At 36.0% G+C, this 18,091-nt stretch overlaps 1 protein-coding gene across 10 annotated transcripts in view; it reads right to left on the reverse strand.

Annotated features, from left to right (window-relative positions):
- Nucleotides 1-18,091, reverse strand: part of TRPC4 (transient receptor potential cation channel subfamily C member 4) — a 210,748-nt gene that overhangs the window by 90,428 nt on the left and 102,229 nt on the right. The gene's annotated exons all lie outside the window — the stretch shown is intronic.

An 18,091-nucleotide genomic window follows, 5' to 3' on the forward strand; every position in this document is an offset into this window, starting at 1 on the left:
TGATGTGGAGCATCTTTTCCTATGCTTGTTGCCATCTGTATATCTTCTTTGGCAAGGTGCTTGTTAAGGCCTTTGGCCCATTTTTAATCAGGTTCTTTGTTTTCTTACTGTTGAGTTTTAAGAGTTCTTGGTATGGTTTGGATAAGAGTCCTTTATCAGATGTGTATTTTGCAAATATTTTCTCCCAGTCAGTGGCTTGTCTTCTCATTCTCTTGCTACTCTCTTTCACAGAGCAGATTAATTTTAATTAGGTTCAGATTATCAATTTTTTATTTCATGGATCACGCCTTTTTTGTTTTATCTAAAAAGTCATTGCCATACCCAAGGTCATCTAGGTTTTCTTCTGTTATCTTTTAGAATTTTTATAGTTGTGTATTTTACATTTAGTCTATGATCCATTTTGAGTAAGTTTTCATGAAAGGTCTAAGGTCTGTGTCTAGATTCATTTTTTGCATGTGGATCCAGTTCTTCCAGTACCATTTGTTGAAAAGACGATCTTTGCTCCATTGGATTACCTCTGCTTCTTTGTCAAAGATCAGTTGATTATTTTTATGGGGGTCTATTTCTGGGCTCTCTATTCTATTTCATTGATCTGTCTATTTTTTCACAGTATCATACTATCTTGATTACTATAGGTGCATAGTATGTCTTGAGATTGAGTAGTATCAGTGTCCAATTTTGTTCCTCTTTTCATTTTGTGTTGGCTCTTCTGGGTATTTTGTCTCTCCATATAAACTTTAAAAGAAGTTTTTCAATGTCTACCAAAGAACTTCCTGGGATTTTGATTGGGATTGCATTGAATCTATAGATTAAGTTGGGGAGAACTTCTATCTTGACAATCTTGTGTCTTCCTCTCCATGAACATGGAATATCTCTCCATTTATCTAGTTCTTCTTTCTTTTCATTTATCAAGGCTTTGTAGGTGTCCTCGTATAGATCTTGTACATATTTTGTTAGATTTAAACCTGATTACATAATTTTCAGGGATGCTAATGTAAACAGTATTATGTTTTTAACTTCAAATTCTACTTGTTCATTGCTGGTATATAGGAAAGTAATTGACTTTTGTATACAGTCATGCATCACCTAACGGTGGGATATGTTCTGAGAAATTGTTAGGCAATTTCATCATTGTGTGAACATCATAGTGTGTACTTACACAAAGCTAGATGGTATAGCCTACTACACACATACGCTGTGTGATACTGATCTTATGGAACTACAGTCATATATGCAGTCCATTATTGACTGAAACATTGTTATGCAGTGCATGACTGTATTAACCTTGTATTCTGCATCTTTGCTATAATCACTTATCAATTTTAAGAGTATTTTCTGTCAATTTTTTCAGATTTTCTTCATAGATGATCATGTCATCTGCAAACAAAGACAGTTTTTATTTCTTCCTTCTTAGTCTGTATCCCTTTTACTTTCTTTTCTTGTCTTACTGCATTAGATACAACTTCCAGCACAATGTTGAAAAGGAGTGATGAGAAGGGACATCTTTGCCTTGTTCCTGATCTTAATGGGAAAGCTTCAGGCTTCTCATCATTATGTATAATGTTAGCCACAAGATTTTTTTGTAGATATTCTCTGTGAAGTCAAGGAAGCTCCTTTCTATTCCTAGTTTACTGAGAATTTTTATCATGAGTTGGTGTTGGATTTTGTCAAAAGATTTTTCTGCATCTATTGAAATGATCATATGATTTTTCCTTTCAGTCTGTTAATGTGATGCATTATATTAACTGGTTTTGAATATTGAACCAGCCTTGCATACACGGGATAAATCGTACTTGGTTGCAGTGTATAATTCTTTTTAAACATTGTTGGATTCAATTTGCTATTTTGTTGATAAAAAAGATTGCTTTAAAAGATACAATTAGAAAAAAATACAATTAGAATTCAATTTTCATAAAATCTCAAGGATTTGCCTTGCTTTTTTGATTTACTTATATGACCTTTGTCTTAAAGACTAATATCAGAATCTGTCAGTTGGTTCTGGGGATCTTCCATCTTTAGTATAAGACTATTTTTCTCAGAAGTTAGTTAAGTTTTTTTCAAGAACTTCATTCCCTCAAATCTTTTCCCTTATGTTTATCATATGTTTCCATTCAGTTTTATCATATTTAAAATAAATAATAGCATTAATCTCATAAGATATCAGCCAGAGTTATATAAGAAATAGTTGTAAGCAATGCTTGAACTAAAGTGTATATCCATATATATTATGGAATTTATAGAATAACTATTAATACTTTCATTTCAGTTTGCTAGTGTTGCCATTAAAAAATACCACAGACTGGGTGGTAAACAAAAGAAAACTATTTTCTCACAGTTCTGGAGGCTAGAAGTCCAAGATCTAAGTGTGGACAGATTTATTTTCTTCTATGGCCATTCCCCTTGGCTTTTAGATGGCTGCCTTCTTGCTCTGTCCTCACCTGGTTTTTCCTCTGTGTGTGTGCATCCTCGTATCTCTCTGTATGTCTAAATTTCTTCTCCTTAGAAGGACACAAAACAGATCAGATTAGAGTCCACTTTAATGGCCTCATTTTACTTAATTTTACTTAATTACCTCTTAAAGGCCCTATGTCCAAATATAGTCACATTCTGAAGTACTGGAAGTGAGGCTTCAATGTATGAATCTTGAGGGGAGTGAATTCATCCTATAAAATTATTCTACATTATTACTGTAGACACTGTTGAAATTGTCTTCCAAATAATATTAAAACATTGGGATTTTAGAGATGGATAGGATGTTCCATACCTTCACTGTTTAGATGATGAAAGGGAGACCTACATAACATGGTACAAGTAACATGTTAAAAGTAAAATAACTTGTTAATACCACCAGCGTTAATGTTCTTACGGAATTATTATTGTGGCTTCCCTGATTAAAAATTTCCCACTGCTCAAAGGAAGAAAAAAGCTCAAAATCTTTAGCAAACTCTGAAAATGTCATTACCACAAAAATGTTATATGCTAAATACTGCTGCCTATAACACCCAGGCCCCACTGTCTCTCTCTAAATATCTCTAAGTTATTAGCTTATAGAGACCTTTCTAATAATCTTGGTTGCCTATTGTAAAAGCACTTCAAACCACAGCAATTTCAACATATTTTGCACGAAAATTTGGTGGGGCATTTCATGAACTATTAGAGCAAAAATAAGCATCAGCAATGTTCTTTCACTGCTTAACTAAGTCATTTGGTTTACAGCAAGTAATTAAGTTCATTTAATATGATTAGTTAAAAAATATCTTGCTGTGTTTTACTTACAATTAAATTATTCTCTAAATGTTAGCAGCATTTCCCCCATTTGTTCCCATGTTGCTAATTTCTAATACAGTAAGTGCTTGGTTAAATTAATTAAAATTTCTATGCTTCCTATGAAGTCTACAGAAGTAACTCCACATTGTTTAGACTAATTATACTTTAACTTTCAAAAGCCTTAAGTATTTCCATAACATGGTATCACATCTATTTGCACACACACATAGAAATGTACTCCATATACAAGTAATTTAGTGGGCAACCTTAATCTATCTGAAACCCATAAAAGTAAAGAAATATCTCAGAGAAGTTAATAAATGTCACAGCATTCAGACATTAAATCTCATGCATTATATTGAAAACGGAGCCCTCAGGCCTTCACTCAGTTTTGTCTTTATTTTCCTACACTTCTACCTGGAGTAGTTATTGGGTTGCTTAATCCAAAATTAATTAAAATAAGTAAATATTTTTATATTTAAAAATATAAATATTTTATATTTATATAAATGTTTGTATAATTTACATTTATAAATTATATAGCTGCAGCTGCATTGATACTAGCAAGAACTGATAGTCTGTTAGTTGAAAGTCTAACAGTGAGGAAAGAGACTTCAAAACTATGAAAAGGATAGATATCTTCTATAAATTCACGGAAGCCAAAAGAGCATAACTATCAGTGTTTAAAAAAATTCTAAACTTACACCTAGACCACAGAGTATAATAACTGAGCTTCAACCCAAAGCTCTGAATTTCAAAGAAAAGGTTAATTATGTTCTGTGCATTTTGTTTAAAAAGGAGGTTATACGTAACATGTCATATTTTCACACAAACTTTATAAGCAAAAAAGTGTTGTTACTCGAAATTCAACTATTTGGAGTATTTATTTGCATTATTTTTAGGTCTCTTCATTCTCCAATAACCTTGGACAACAGATTTTCTTGCATATCCACTTGCCGCCCTTCCTGAAATGGTTTGCCAAGATTCGAAGGCACTCAGTCCACAGAGTCACCATAAAGAAGCTAGATTACTGGCCTTATCTCAAAGGCCAATGCTCCTTGTATGTCCTGGGACATAGATTATCCATCCTCAACAGAAAAAGCTACCAAACTCAAATCTCTGCCTCTAGAGCTGGTTCCAGACGGAGTTGTATCAGCAACCGGTAGCCCATGAAGAAATGATAAAACAGTAAGCAAAAAGATGAGAAAGTGCATAGGAAGGACAAAAAACAAAATGGCTCAATACAACAATACCTCAGTTCTATTTTAATAGCTATTATAGCTTCCAGGCACTAAACCGTAATCACACGATCAATGCTATGTGAATAACATTTACAGCAACATTTGTTCAAACAGATAAAAGTCAAACCATACAAGAGATAAAGATGGAAATTAATCAATACCATTAAAAGCACTTTATTTTATTCTATTTTAGGTTAAATAATTATTTAAGTAAAATAATAAAAAGCAAACATACATAACAAATGTATGTTTGATATATTTGCCTGGATATATCATGCAAGTAGTATCCCCCTTCCCCCACCCCCAAGAGAGCTATCCACCATTTCTTTTGTCTCCCCCTATGGCATTTATTAGTGTCATAAACATAGGGGGCAGTCAAGGAAAATATACACAAAGCTTTGTTATTTTCTCCTCACCAGTGATTAAATTATCCTGCAACATAAAAGCCTTTAGAAGGACTATCAACAAGGTATTATAAAAATAAGTTGCTAGACATGGAGAAAAATATTTGAACTAATAGTATTAGTTCAAAAAACATTTGTTGAGCTTATGCCCAGCACCAATGAGCATCATAAATGATGAATTTAGCAAAATAAACATCACAGTTCTTGGTTTCAAGGAGCTCACAGTCTTATGAAGGAGAGAGACGTCTAAACAATTAGTTATAAGACAATGTTGTGAAGGCAGGTGCTCCTTCAGAAGAGGGAGTGCAAACCCAGCCTCAGAGAGGAAATGTTCTGAAGCCTGAATCTTAACATCTTAAAGAGTGAGTAGGAGCTAGCCAGAAGTAATGGTTGTATTTCAAGGTAATAAAATAACAAGATAATTCACAGAGGTACCATTCACAGAGAACAGCATAGATGAGGAAATACGACCAATCTGGAATTACTGAGTATACAACTTAAGTCGGGAAGGGGTGAGACATGAAGCTAGGCAGAAAGTCCGGGGCCAGATATGATATATCTTGTTAAAGAGCTTGGGTTTTATTTTATAGGATCTGCAAAATAAGGGATAGGGAATCAGCTTAGGGTTTTAAAATAACATAAAGTAGCAGCATTATTCACAATAGCCAAAAACTGGAAACACCCCAAATGTCCATTGAAAGTTTAATACATAAAATGTGGCATATACATACAATGGAATATTATTCATTCTTAAAAAGGAATGAAATTTTAATACGTGTTACAACATAGGTGAACCATGAAGACGTTATGCTAAGTGAAATAAGCCAGATACAAAAGAATGGATATTGTATGATTCCACTGATATAAGATACCTAGAGTAGCCAAAGTCATAAAGACAGAAAGTAGAAAGGGGCTGTCAGAGGCTAGGGGGAGGGAGGAATATGGAGTTATTGTTTTAATGGGTACAGAATTTCAGTTTGGAAATATGAAAAAGTTGTAGAGATGGATAGTGGTGATGGTTGCACAACAATGTGAATGTACTTAATATCACTGAATTGATACTTAAAAATGGTTGAGATGGTAAATTTTATGTTATGTATATTTTGCCACAATAAAAAATACTATAGTAATATTTATCATATTTTAATAGAAGGATTTTGATGTGAAGAGTGTTTATATATTAAATATTCTGAAGTGTTAATTTGGATGGGATGAGATTGGAGCCATGGAGACAGGGACATTGGGTGAGACACTGTTGTCTCAGACTCCCTCAAACAGAGCAGGCAGAGTAAGGCTGGAAGGGAAGAAAATGATTTGGGAAATATTAAGGAATATAATTGGCTTTGGTGATTGACAAAAGCCCAATTATCTATGTCACAAATCTTAATATCTTAAGACAATTTATGATATCTCACAATTTTGTGGATGCCTTAGTCACTCTGGGCCGCTGTAACAAAGTACTATATAGACTAGGTGGCTTAAACAAGAAACATTTATTTCTCACAGTTCTGGAGGCTAAGAAATCCAAGATCAAGGTGCCACAGATTCAGTGTGAGAGCCTGTCTTCTTGCTATGTCCTCACATGGCAGAAAGAGTACTAGAGAGCTCTCTGGAGTCTCTTTTATAAGAGCACTAATCCCATTCATGAGGGCTCCACCCTCATACCTAATCACCTGCCAAACGCCTCACCTCCAAATACCATCACATTTGGGGTTAGGTTTCAACACACGAGTTGTAGGGGGACACAAACATTCAGTCCATAACAGTAGACCAGGAATTTGGGCAGGGCTCAGTTAGTTGATTCTTCTGTTCCACATGGTACCAACAGAAGTTACTCAGCAGTGTTCAGCTAGAGGATGGCCTGATGTGGGGTGTGTGGGGAAGGTCTAAGTTGACTTGTCGTATAAGTCTTGTCACTAGAGTAAAGGGTTGGAAGGCTGGGCTCAACTGTGACTATCAGCAAGAGTGCCTACCCACTGCCTCTCCAGTTGGGTAGCCCTAGGAGGGTCACACTTCTTACATGGCAACTCAGGGTTCCCAGAGAGCCTAGGTAGAAGCTGCGAGGCTTCTTATGAGCAAGCCTTTGGAGTTACAGAAAGTCACTCTGTTGCATTCTACCAGTCAGGCGAGTAGCCAAGGCAGGCTCTGATGTAACAGAAGGGTAATTAGATGGTACCTCTCAATTTGCAGCCACCTTTCATCTACCACATCAAGCTTTGGGAGGTGATGGATATAAAATAATCGGGATGACTCTCAATTTTTAACATGAGTGACTGGGAGTGCCTCTTACTCTAACAGAGATGGCAGAAGAAGGAGCAGGTTTAAAGAGAAAAATAATGAGTTCATCTTTGGACAATAGCTGTTTGAGAAAATAGCAAAGATAATATTGATTTATAGATTTACATTATGGTTAAATATCACAGGATTTTACAAAATTCATGTTTTCTAGGGTTGCCAATCCCAGCTCTTTATGACTTATTCTTTGCCTTTTTCTGTAATCTTGGCTTCTGCCGCTCCCCTAATTTATGGTCATTTGTTTAGCACTCTGATGTTCTAAGCACTGTTCTAAGCACTGGACTTGCATTGATAAATCAAGTCAGACAAGATGACACTTAGATACAGGTGGGGGAAGACAGATAAATAAATCCATAAATAAAGTTATTTTGGATTTTGATAAGGGCCATGGAGATAATAAAATTGTGATATAAAGGGAACAACTGAGAATAAAGGGTGGAGGAAAGAAGATAGTAATTAGATTGGGTGTTCCAGAAGTCTCCACTGAGAAGGTGATAATATGAACTGAGATCTGATACAGAAGCCGTGCATACATGCCAGGCAGAGGGAAGAGCTAGAACAGAGGCCATGGGGTGGGAATGAGGACAGAAAGAAGGACATTGAAGGTAATCTTCATGCGTCATCCCCTTTTTTGCCTCCATGATCTGCACCTAGTGTTTCTTCTTATAATGCCTTCTTATAACTTCTCTGCCTGGATGACTCCTAGTTTTCCACTGAAACTCAATTAAGGCACTTTCTTCTCCAGGAAGCCTCCCATAAAACCTTCAGGCAAAGTTAGGAATCGTTTTCCTGGGTTTCAGGAATGCTGCTCGGCCATAGGCTCTGTGACCTGCACTGTGACAGCTGTGTTAACTTTTCTTCCATCCCTAACAACCTGGTAGTTATTTGAGGGCAAGATTTGGGCCTTTGATTTCGGCATCACCAGCAAGTAGCAAATAGTAAGGGCTCTCTTCAACAAGTCAGTGAATTACTAAATACGGAAAGAAGAAGGGGAGGGAAGGAGGGAAGAAAATGAGGGAAACATCATAAATGAAGGAAGTAGCACAGAAAGTGTTAGTGAAATCTGGCTACAGCATGTTTTGGTTTATAGTCAGCATTTTCTGCAAGGTTAAGTACTGCCACACACACAAACTTCATTTTATTATCTAAGCAAGAGTAAAATTCCAGGTTCTAGCAAACTTCTGGAAGAAATCCAAACTTGGCCTAGGGCTTGCTGTCTTCTCATTTTGTGTCCTCTGTCTTTGCACAGAACAGACACCCTGTAAGCATTTGTGGAACTGCACTTGGAGAGAGAAAGAGCATCTCTTGGCCAGAGCTCCCAATCCCCTCCACTAGCTTCCTCGTGTGTTTATTGTAAGAGCAGCTGCCAGCAAGATTCCCAGCTTACCCCCAGGACCCCTCCAGGGTGAAAAGAGGCTCCAGGCAGCCTGTTCCAGAGCTGCCTGGAGAAAATCACCGAGCTCAGAGAAGGCCGTGGAGCAAAACGACAATAGCGTCCATCACTTAAAACTGGAGCAGTGCTAGGGAATACGGAAAAGCAGGCCTTCTCATAAACATGCAGGGAGCTGGCAACGGGGCAGCTTGAGTTGAGATGAAGGTAAAGAGAAAACCACGGAGGATGAAGGCATGCCACTGTGCTCCCTAAAGCTGAAGGCAATAAGGGATCAGAGCGTGATACCAAAAATAAAAACATGATCCTACGTGATTGTTTTCCCAGTTCTATATTATCTAGAAGCGATCTGTAAACGCACAGCTTCAGAATCACGAATCACCAAATTAAAGCACAGGCACTATAAGTCCTAGAGAATTTCACTGTATGTTTCTGTTTCCAAGAATACAAACAAAAAATAATTAACTTCCATTTAGAAAAGTTATCAATATGCTTCATATGGTCAAAGGAAAATGAGGGCGAGGATCAATTAAAAAGTTTCCTCTCCTCTGTATAAGTTATAAGGAATCTGGAGCAGGAGCTTATATTTCAAAACTATCAAACATTTCTTGAGAATGATAATATTTCTGTTTTATAAATCTCCAAAAGACAACCTATTGGGTTTTTATATTTTTCCAGGAACTATGTGGGTTGAGATAAGGTGTTAAATCCATAATTTCAGAAACTGGTAATTCTTAATTTTGTTTGGTGATGAGGAACAGAGAAAATACGGGACATTAAATAATGACCCCCTCCACAAATAATCCTTAGATGCAAATGTGAATTTTGTGCGAAAGAAACAAAATGGTTCTTCACCATTGACAAACTAAATGATCTGAAGAATAGAAAACGGCTGATCTTACTGCTACCCTTCCTTGCCAATCATCCTGGAGTCAGAAGCAGCAGTTTTATCCGGAAAAGTAATTTATTTGAGGACCAAGAAAAAGTGTCCAATACACAGTGGAATTTTTCAAAGATATTACCATTAACCTAATGTTTTTATTTTATGTCTGTGACAAGTGAAAGCTACACTGGAAAGAGTTGCTTATACAGCAGATATGCACATTTTTGTTGGATAAATAGAAGAGTATGCCTCTTTGAAGATAAATTACTTAATCATCTTCTTTTTGTATTTATTTAAAGCAGTATCAAATAAAAGCTATGTTTTATATCTAATTTAAAGTTAAGATTTGCTATTTTATGTTTTATAAGATAAAAACTTATCACTTGCTAATCGGTGCAGTTTAAAAGGATAAATCTATACAATATTTTGGACATATACAATTTTATATTTAATTGTGGGAGGAAAAAAACAATCACTTTCAGATATGAATTAGGAGAAAGTGGTTACATGTCATTTAATTAGCTGTAAAGAAACTCATATGGATTCAATTCCAAGCTCCAAAACCTAGTGTTAAATTAAATGCCTAATGAGCTGTCATAGTTCTGTCAGCCGGTTTGACAAGCCCTGAACAAGCATTTGCTTCATCCATTATAGAGAGGGAGCACTAAAGTGCTGGTTCCTAGGAGGGGGCTGGGGGGAGGCGTTAGGGAGCCTGTGATCCATGTTGCCTTTGCCTAGCAACAGCAGGTGTGCACACATGCATAGAGGACTGAGAGGCAGGGGCCCAGAAGTCAGCCAGTGAGCATGCTCTGAACTGCAGGAGAGAAAACTAAGCCAGAGGAATGCTGCTTTTTATCCCTTTTACAAGTCTCATAATTATTTACATCACTCAAAGTAGTCTTATGTATTAAAATCCTACCATATTCCTAGCATTTTTATGCATGCTGCTGTGATGTCAGCTCCTGATTCTGAGGTGCAGCAATGCAGCAGTCAGGTTCAAAGGGCATCCATAATCAATGCCGAAATATAATTAAAAATGCAAGTCAGAAGGACAAATTAAAATCAAGTTTGTAATGTATAAGAGAAGTTGCTTTTGAAAGCCTATAATGGAAGAATTCAAGTATGGACAACCTTGGGGACAGGGGTAAAATTTATATATTATACATTTTTGATGAGAATGTATGTTTCAATATAAAGGGTTCAGAGTACTGATTACACCAGTAGACTGTAAGAAGGAAAAACTTATTTTTGATATTCAAAAGTGTAATGCAACCCAGATGCCTAGATGAGAAAGTAAACAAAAACAGTGATAATAATAGTAATAACTAATAATAATAGATAGCTACTCTTTCGTGAGCCAGCAAATATGCTAAGCTCTGGACTTGTGTCATCACCCTTCATCTTAACTACCAGCATATGACATAGGCAGTATATTTCCATTTTAAAGGTGAGAAAACAGAAACTTGAAGGATAATTTGCATAATATCAGATACCTAGTTAGGAGCAGTAAAGAGAATTATATCCATTTTATAGTCCTCATGTGTTTAATAAAATATTTTATTTCAACCGGACAGAGACTAGTTCCTTGATACCAAGAAAAAGATATCTTTCCAACAGTTCTTAGAGGACCAGAAATTTACCTGAAAGAAGATATGGCTATGGTATGCATACTTGAGATGGAAAGTTTTTATTTCTCTGTCATGTGACAGGGGCTTACTAATGTATAGCTCTTCCTGTCCATCTGTCTATGCAGAGCCGTCAGTCATTCTCTCTCGGTCTTCTTTTTATCTCTCTTTCTTCCTATTATTTTGATATAGGATTTTTTTTCTACCAGACTCTTGGGTCTTATTTTGCAGATACAGGGAATAAAGAAGTGAAAGCTTTGAAAAACTTGAGTACTAGCATGATATACATTAAGTAGAGAGGAGAGCATCTGGGTCCGGGCAGCCATAATAGAATAAGGAAATGGCAGGGTGGGCCATGAGGCGAGGAGAAAGAGATTGAAAGAAGGAGAAGAACTTGAAAGAAATTCTGTGGTATTCCACAAATGCAGTGACTTACTGAAGTCGAATTTCTGCATGTGGGGCTGAGATAGTTATTATTTTTAAAAGCTGCCTAGATGATTTTTATGATCAATCACACTTGGCAACCACTGTCTCCTCTACCTGAGAAAGTCAAGGAAATCTACAAAAGTTTTAACTAAAGAATTAAGCCTCGATAGATAATTTCAAGTAGTAATCAACCTTGACTGCACATTAGAACCATCTCAACAGTTTGAAAAAAAAAAGTCACCATATTTCCAGGAGTCATGTTGTAACTGGCCTGAGGGTGAGATGGAAGCAGCACTGTAGTGTTTAAAAACCTCCTGATTCTAGTATGATCCAGGCAAAACCCATCACAATAGGCGAGCAAAGTGAAAGAGGGCAGAGGTCCTTCTATGTCAAGAGACTCCTGAGTGTAAAGTCCCAAAGAGGTAAAATAGTACGATTGTATTATGAGTGCTTCTATTTGGCTGAAATATTGCAAGTAGTGATGGTGGGTATTATGAAAGATGAAACTGACAATTTAGGCAGAATCCATAAAAAGTTTGCTATGACATTTGCATTTTACTTGAGTGAGAGATGGGTGTTCCAATGCTTTACACAAAGCCCACATGCTCAGATTTATGGCGACCAAACTGAGGGGTTCCCCAAGACTTGGGACTTTCAGTGCTGTAATTCAGAAAGTTCTTCCTAGTTTTACCTTTCCTAAAACACAAAATGAAACAAAAAACCTTAAGTGGTGCTGTGGGCAACGGATTGGAGGAGGTAAGACTAAAGGTGAGATGTTAAATCGGAGAAACAAAATATGAAAACAAATAATAAGAAGCAGAATGAGCATTTACAAAAAACAATCTTGCTGCCATAACAAGAGAAAGCGATAATTTTGACTTGGAGATAGGTTAAGGGAAGGCTTCAGAGAAAGTGGTATTTGAGAAGAGAGCTGAAAGGCATGAATGTTTTCAAAACAGTGCAAAACAGAGAGAAAAGAAGAGGAATGTGGTAAATAATTCAAGTCTGATTCAAATAACCCAGTATGCGTTAAATAAGTAAACCAAACTAAGGCAGCGGCATTACCGACTTTACTTATATGAATGACTCTCAAAGTTACTTCAGTGGAAAAATTTCACTTGTGGAGGGGAACGCTTTTCTCATTTTTCTCCCTAGAAGTACTCTCTTTGCTATTCTTCTATAATAATTATTTGATGCCCATGAGACAAAGTTTCAACAGTATAAGATATTTTTCTCCCCAAATGATCTACACTCTGATGTGGAATTTACCAGGCACAAGAAAACAGGAAAAGCATATTTTAGATATCCTAGACTTGAACAAGAATGCAAAAGGAGGAAAACAAAAGGTTTGAAGACAACCAAACAGTTATCAAGGGTCAGCTCCTCTGCCCCATTTGTAGCAATTGCAAAGCTCTGGCATGGCTGCTAACCAGCCACTAGAATCCACTGGATCTAAGAGGTGAGAGCTATTATTTGCCAACGCCATCCCAAGATTCTGATACAATAGCCAGGAAGCAACATTATCTTTGACTTCTCTATGATTTTTTCCTTTTTTGGTGGAGATGGGTGGTGGTGCATCCTCGAGGGTTGGTGGTTTCAGAATAGAAAATATATAGACAGAGATACTATTTTCCCTTAACTACTACCAGGAGCACAAAATAGCACCTGACGGTAGCTCTCCAGAAGGAGCTTCCCAGGTTTCCAGGTGGACTTCAGGTAGATATAGCATGCGAGTGCTATTTTTAAATATTTGTTTTTAATATGAAATTCATATAGCAGCAAGTTTGAATTTAAACTATCATTTAGTTTCAAATTCAAATTCAAATTCAATTTGAATTAAAAAATACTTTTGTCATGATAAATATGAAAAAAAGGTTTATAAAATAACAAAACAAAGCTTATGAAATGCAGATAAGTCCAGCCCAAGGCAATTTTAAGAAAATGAAATTTCCTTTGCTTCTGCTCCATTCATTGCTTAACTGCTCTTCCCACCACCCAACATGATTCTGATTCTGATGCCTTCCCCTTTACTCTCCTCCCTTCCCACCTAGGGGCCCCCCTGGTTGTATTAGGGCTAGATCTTCTGTGGTTCTGCTGTCCATGAATCCTTCTCCTTATGTTTCCTTTCTGATAGTAGGTTTGTTTCTTGATTCCACATCAAGGAGTTTTGTATAAATCAGGAAACAAAACTATAAATCTTGACAACAGTAAGGGAGCCTTAAAGAGGTGAGACTCTGGAATATTTGGGATCAATTCCGTTCAGCATGCTGTGGACAGCATCTGATTGACATGAATCTCTTCACAAGAAAGTAGGGAGGGTACGAGTAGAGGGCTGTGTGAGTTTGATTTTTTTCCTTCCTCTTTAACAACTCCATTAATTTACAAGACAGAACCCAGATTAGCACCAAAGTCTAAAGTTCAGGTTGTAAAGCTATTGACATACCTTCATGAAAGGGAAAAGTAAATTTAAAAAACATATATGCTGTTGACTATGTAGAGATTATTTTTTCCCTTTTAATTTGGCGAGCTACAAAGAGATTGCATTGTAATGCTTTCACACAAAATCATGCATTTCACTGTTTTCCATTATTATTCAACATCTATGCTTCTTTGCTTTTGGACTACATAGTTACTTTACAATATTGTCAACCATGTGTAACTGAAACTAGGTAAGGTCTTTGCTGTAAAAATATTTAGGGAATGCATCAAGCTCTCCATACACGTTCAGTGATTGTACAAATATTAGGCAAGACGAATGACAGCATAAAGGTAATTTTAACTGCCATAAATTCTGTTGCTGCAAACATTATGCCAGGAACCAAGGGACAAATTCCTTGTCTAAGACATGTCTTCACTCATGTCTCTCCTTTACCTAACACACAGGAGGAAAATCAGTTCTAAGGGGTGGATGCTTGGTTGTGTTTTTCTCCAGCGTCCTTTGATATTACTCATTTTGATGAGTGACATTGGGATGGGGGCTCTGGCTTCCAGCTCTGGTCAAAGAACTTTCTCTGCTCTCTTCCCAGAATGAGACTAAAAAGATGATTGTTTAAAGCAGAAAAAAAAAAGTAAAATTGAGGTAAGGAGACTCTGCACTATTTAGTGAAATCAAGCCCTTCATCAAAACGTGAAAACAGAAAATCTTAATGTCGAAATGCATGGCTTCATTACGAAGAAGCTGAGTCATGAAATTCACTCCTGTGCTCAACTGAACTAGTGGGAGCTCCGGTTGATCAGGTTTACCACAATTCACTAGGATGACATCAGGCTGGAGGTAATGTGCCATAACAGTTAGAGCATAGGTTTTGTAGTGAAGATCTGGATTTGCACGCGGGCCACAACATTTAACAACGTAACACACGCTCAGACTCCTGACAGAAAGAAAAGTTCACAATTTGTACATTTGTTTGGAGGTTTAAGTATAATAAACCATGTTAACAAATTAACCCAGTCCCTGACATATTGATTCAATTGCTAGCTACCAGATAATATTTGTTCTACCAGTATATGATCAATACAACATCATTAACATAATGATATAACATCATTTGTTCAGTGTTAATAGATATATTAACACTGATATATTAATATAGATATATTAATTCAGTGTTAATTAGATATATTAATTAGAAATATTAATTAATAGAAAAATCCTTCTTTCTATGCCTGTAAAAATATCTATGATATGCAATTAATGCAAGCCTTTCTTTCTGGATGATATTAGAGAAGTACCAGAACGAGTCTGCAATCAAGTCCAGGCAACATAAATTGTTTTTATACTTGAATTCATAGGAAGACTGTTATTAAATGATTAACCTAAACACTGCAATTTAACCTGGCAAAGAAACATGTAGGAAACTTTCCAGAACTGAGAGATTTTGTGACTTCATTCATACAGAGTACCTTCTATCTGTCAGGTACTGAAGTATGACTGGTGAACAAGACAGAAGTGTTCCTGACACACATGGTCTGGAAGAGGAGAGTGAAATGTAATAATACCGTGCAATATAGAATGTATACAATGAGGGCACTTATCCCAGAGACTGTGTGGAGGGGAATTGCTTCATGGAATCTCCCTGCGGGAGGGGAGACCTGAGATGGCTTTAAAAGTGAGTAGGCCTTAACAGAAAGTTTTCCAAAAATATAAGGGAGGACCAACATATGCCTCAATCTTGTTTAGACTAAAACAAGGAAAACTTGTTGTGAAAAGATACAAGGTGAGACATTTAGGCTAAAGCAGAGTTTCATTTAAGACACATGATCTTAGTAAAAAATTTTAAATCAAATATTTTGAAGTCAATAATTTTTGAATAATTTAGGAGCATATTTCATAAAACAAGACCTATGGTTTCAAAGAATATATATGAGAGTAAAATTTTAATCTTGATTTTATAATGCCATCCAGTGTTACTTTGCTTTGGAAAAACTGTCAACGTAAGGGAAATAGACTCTTTGATATGGAATGAAAGATACTCCAGAACAACTCTGTAAGAATTTTGTTTTGATTTTTTTCTCCACTGTAACCTTGAAAGATGAAAAGAGAAAATACAAATGCAGTGTCTTTAAAAAAATCTTTTAAAAGATATTACTAATTCTTATTTTCTTGTTCCATGTTATATATTTTTAGCCATCCTTCATTCTGTTGTATTATTAGATTTTACCACTTCCAATTTCACAACTTCATATTAGCAAACAGTACAAGCATCTTGATAGAAGTGTTAGAAATTACCAAACGCTTTCCATTGCTTTGCTCCTGACATATCTAAGGACTCAATTTGTGTCTTTTTGTTCAATGGGCTTTGAAGCTGAGCTTGCTTTGTATGTTCCTGAAATATATGAAAGAACCTAAGCAAAGAAAAAATGCTCAGTAGGAATGAACACTTTTAGTGGTTCAGGACAAAACAGAGAACAATATATGTTTAATCTTTTATTGTCTTCCCATAACAGACTATCAGCCCTACAAGGGCAAAGCCATGAGCCCATGGAGTCCTCAGTGCCCTGGGCATTGCCTGGAATGTATTCTGTAAAGCAGATGTTTAAAGAGTTAATGAATGAAGAAATGAATGAATAGAAAATGTATCAAAGTGATTTTTAGGTAAAAATAAAAACATATGTTAAGTGCAAGAAATTCATATTGAAATTTTTGTCTCGGACAAGCCTCTGACAAGAATTTGGCAGCTTCAGTTGATTAAATATCATTTGTAGCATTCTAGTATGAGGGTATGGGAAAAGAGTCTATGAGTATTTTGTTCCAGAGCCTTCACAAAAGTCATTGTGGCCAAAGGCAAAGTTAAATCATTTATGATATCAGGACAAAAATCAGCATAGGCATATAATAGAACTGAGTTGGTTCAGTGACCACAGAGAGAACAAAAGTGTAATAGGTGAGCACAGCTGACTGCTACTCTGTCGTTTGATTTCACAGATTGAACATACTGGGAATTATATTTCACTCTCCATTTATAAGGATAATATCAACACTGAACAGATATACCATAAGAGATCTTTGTACTCATTGTGTCAATCTCTTCAATCCCCCTTCCCACAGAAAACTAAATAAAGGAAAGCATAATGTTGTGTTATTAATGGATCTTTAAGAAGGCCTGGCCTAAATTCTGAGGCCATGTCAATAACTTACCTCATTTTATCTGTTCTAATGCACGCAATTACATTTAATTTTAATAGTTAGTACTTTAAAATCTTTAATCAAGTGAAGTTTTTCAACAGTTTCTTATAGTCGTATACTAAAATTATTCCAGTCCCTTTAAAATATCAGATCTCTGAGTTCTAAACACAGGAACCTAAGAAAATGAGTTGATACCGTTGACATGGCTCAAATCAGCATGAGTGATTTACAGCCAGAGGGAATGTGCACAAAAGAGGCTGTCGCTTCCTTGTTGGAGGAAAAAGCTCATTTCAACTAGTTTCAGGATCCCATGACACCTGGCCAAAGAACTACAGGAAAAAGTCGAGGAAGCAAATTCAAGTATCTTGAATCTTAAATATTTGGTAAGTAGCAACAGACAAAGCAGCCAACGCTAACGTGAAATAATCAGGGCCAAGTTCAAAAGAAACTGAATACATTTTTTCATTCAGAAGCCTATTTTTCTTTTTCTCTTCCTTTTCATCTTACATTATATAGTTTTTTCCAACTGTCATTCTGGAATAGATAATTACTATCATTCAAGAGCAAATAGCCAACCGACGTTTTCTGGAGATAGAAGTAAAGAGTTTTTGGAGAACTCACTCAAACTCAAACAGTGATGGAAACACAAAACAATTACGCTGGATAACAAATGTAATAGATCTGAGATTTCTTTACTTAATACTTCAAATTCATGGAAATTTCATGAGAAATTCATTACTTTCCTGCAATTAATTTCTTTGACTTTTTATTCCTGACAAATCAAGAAACTAAGGCAGACATGAAAGAAGCACTAGTACTTTCATCCGCTCTTGGACTAAAGCCTTTTTCTTCATTAATAATTTCTAACATATAATGTATTTTATTCATGTAATACCTTATAATTTACTAAAAGCCTTCACACACGTCCACACAT

This window comes from Equus asinus, chromosome 11 (assembly GCF_041296235.1).
Source record: "Equus asinus isolate D_3611 breed Donkey chromosome 11, EquAss-T2T_v2, whole genome shotgun sequence".
In the NCBI taxonomy this organism is placed as follows: Eukaryota; Metazoa; Chordata; class Mammalia; order Perissodactyla; family Equidae; genus Equus; species Equus asinus.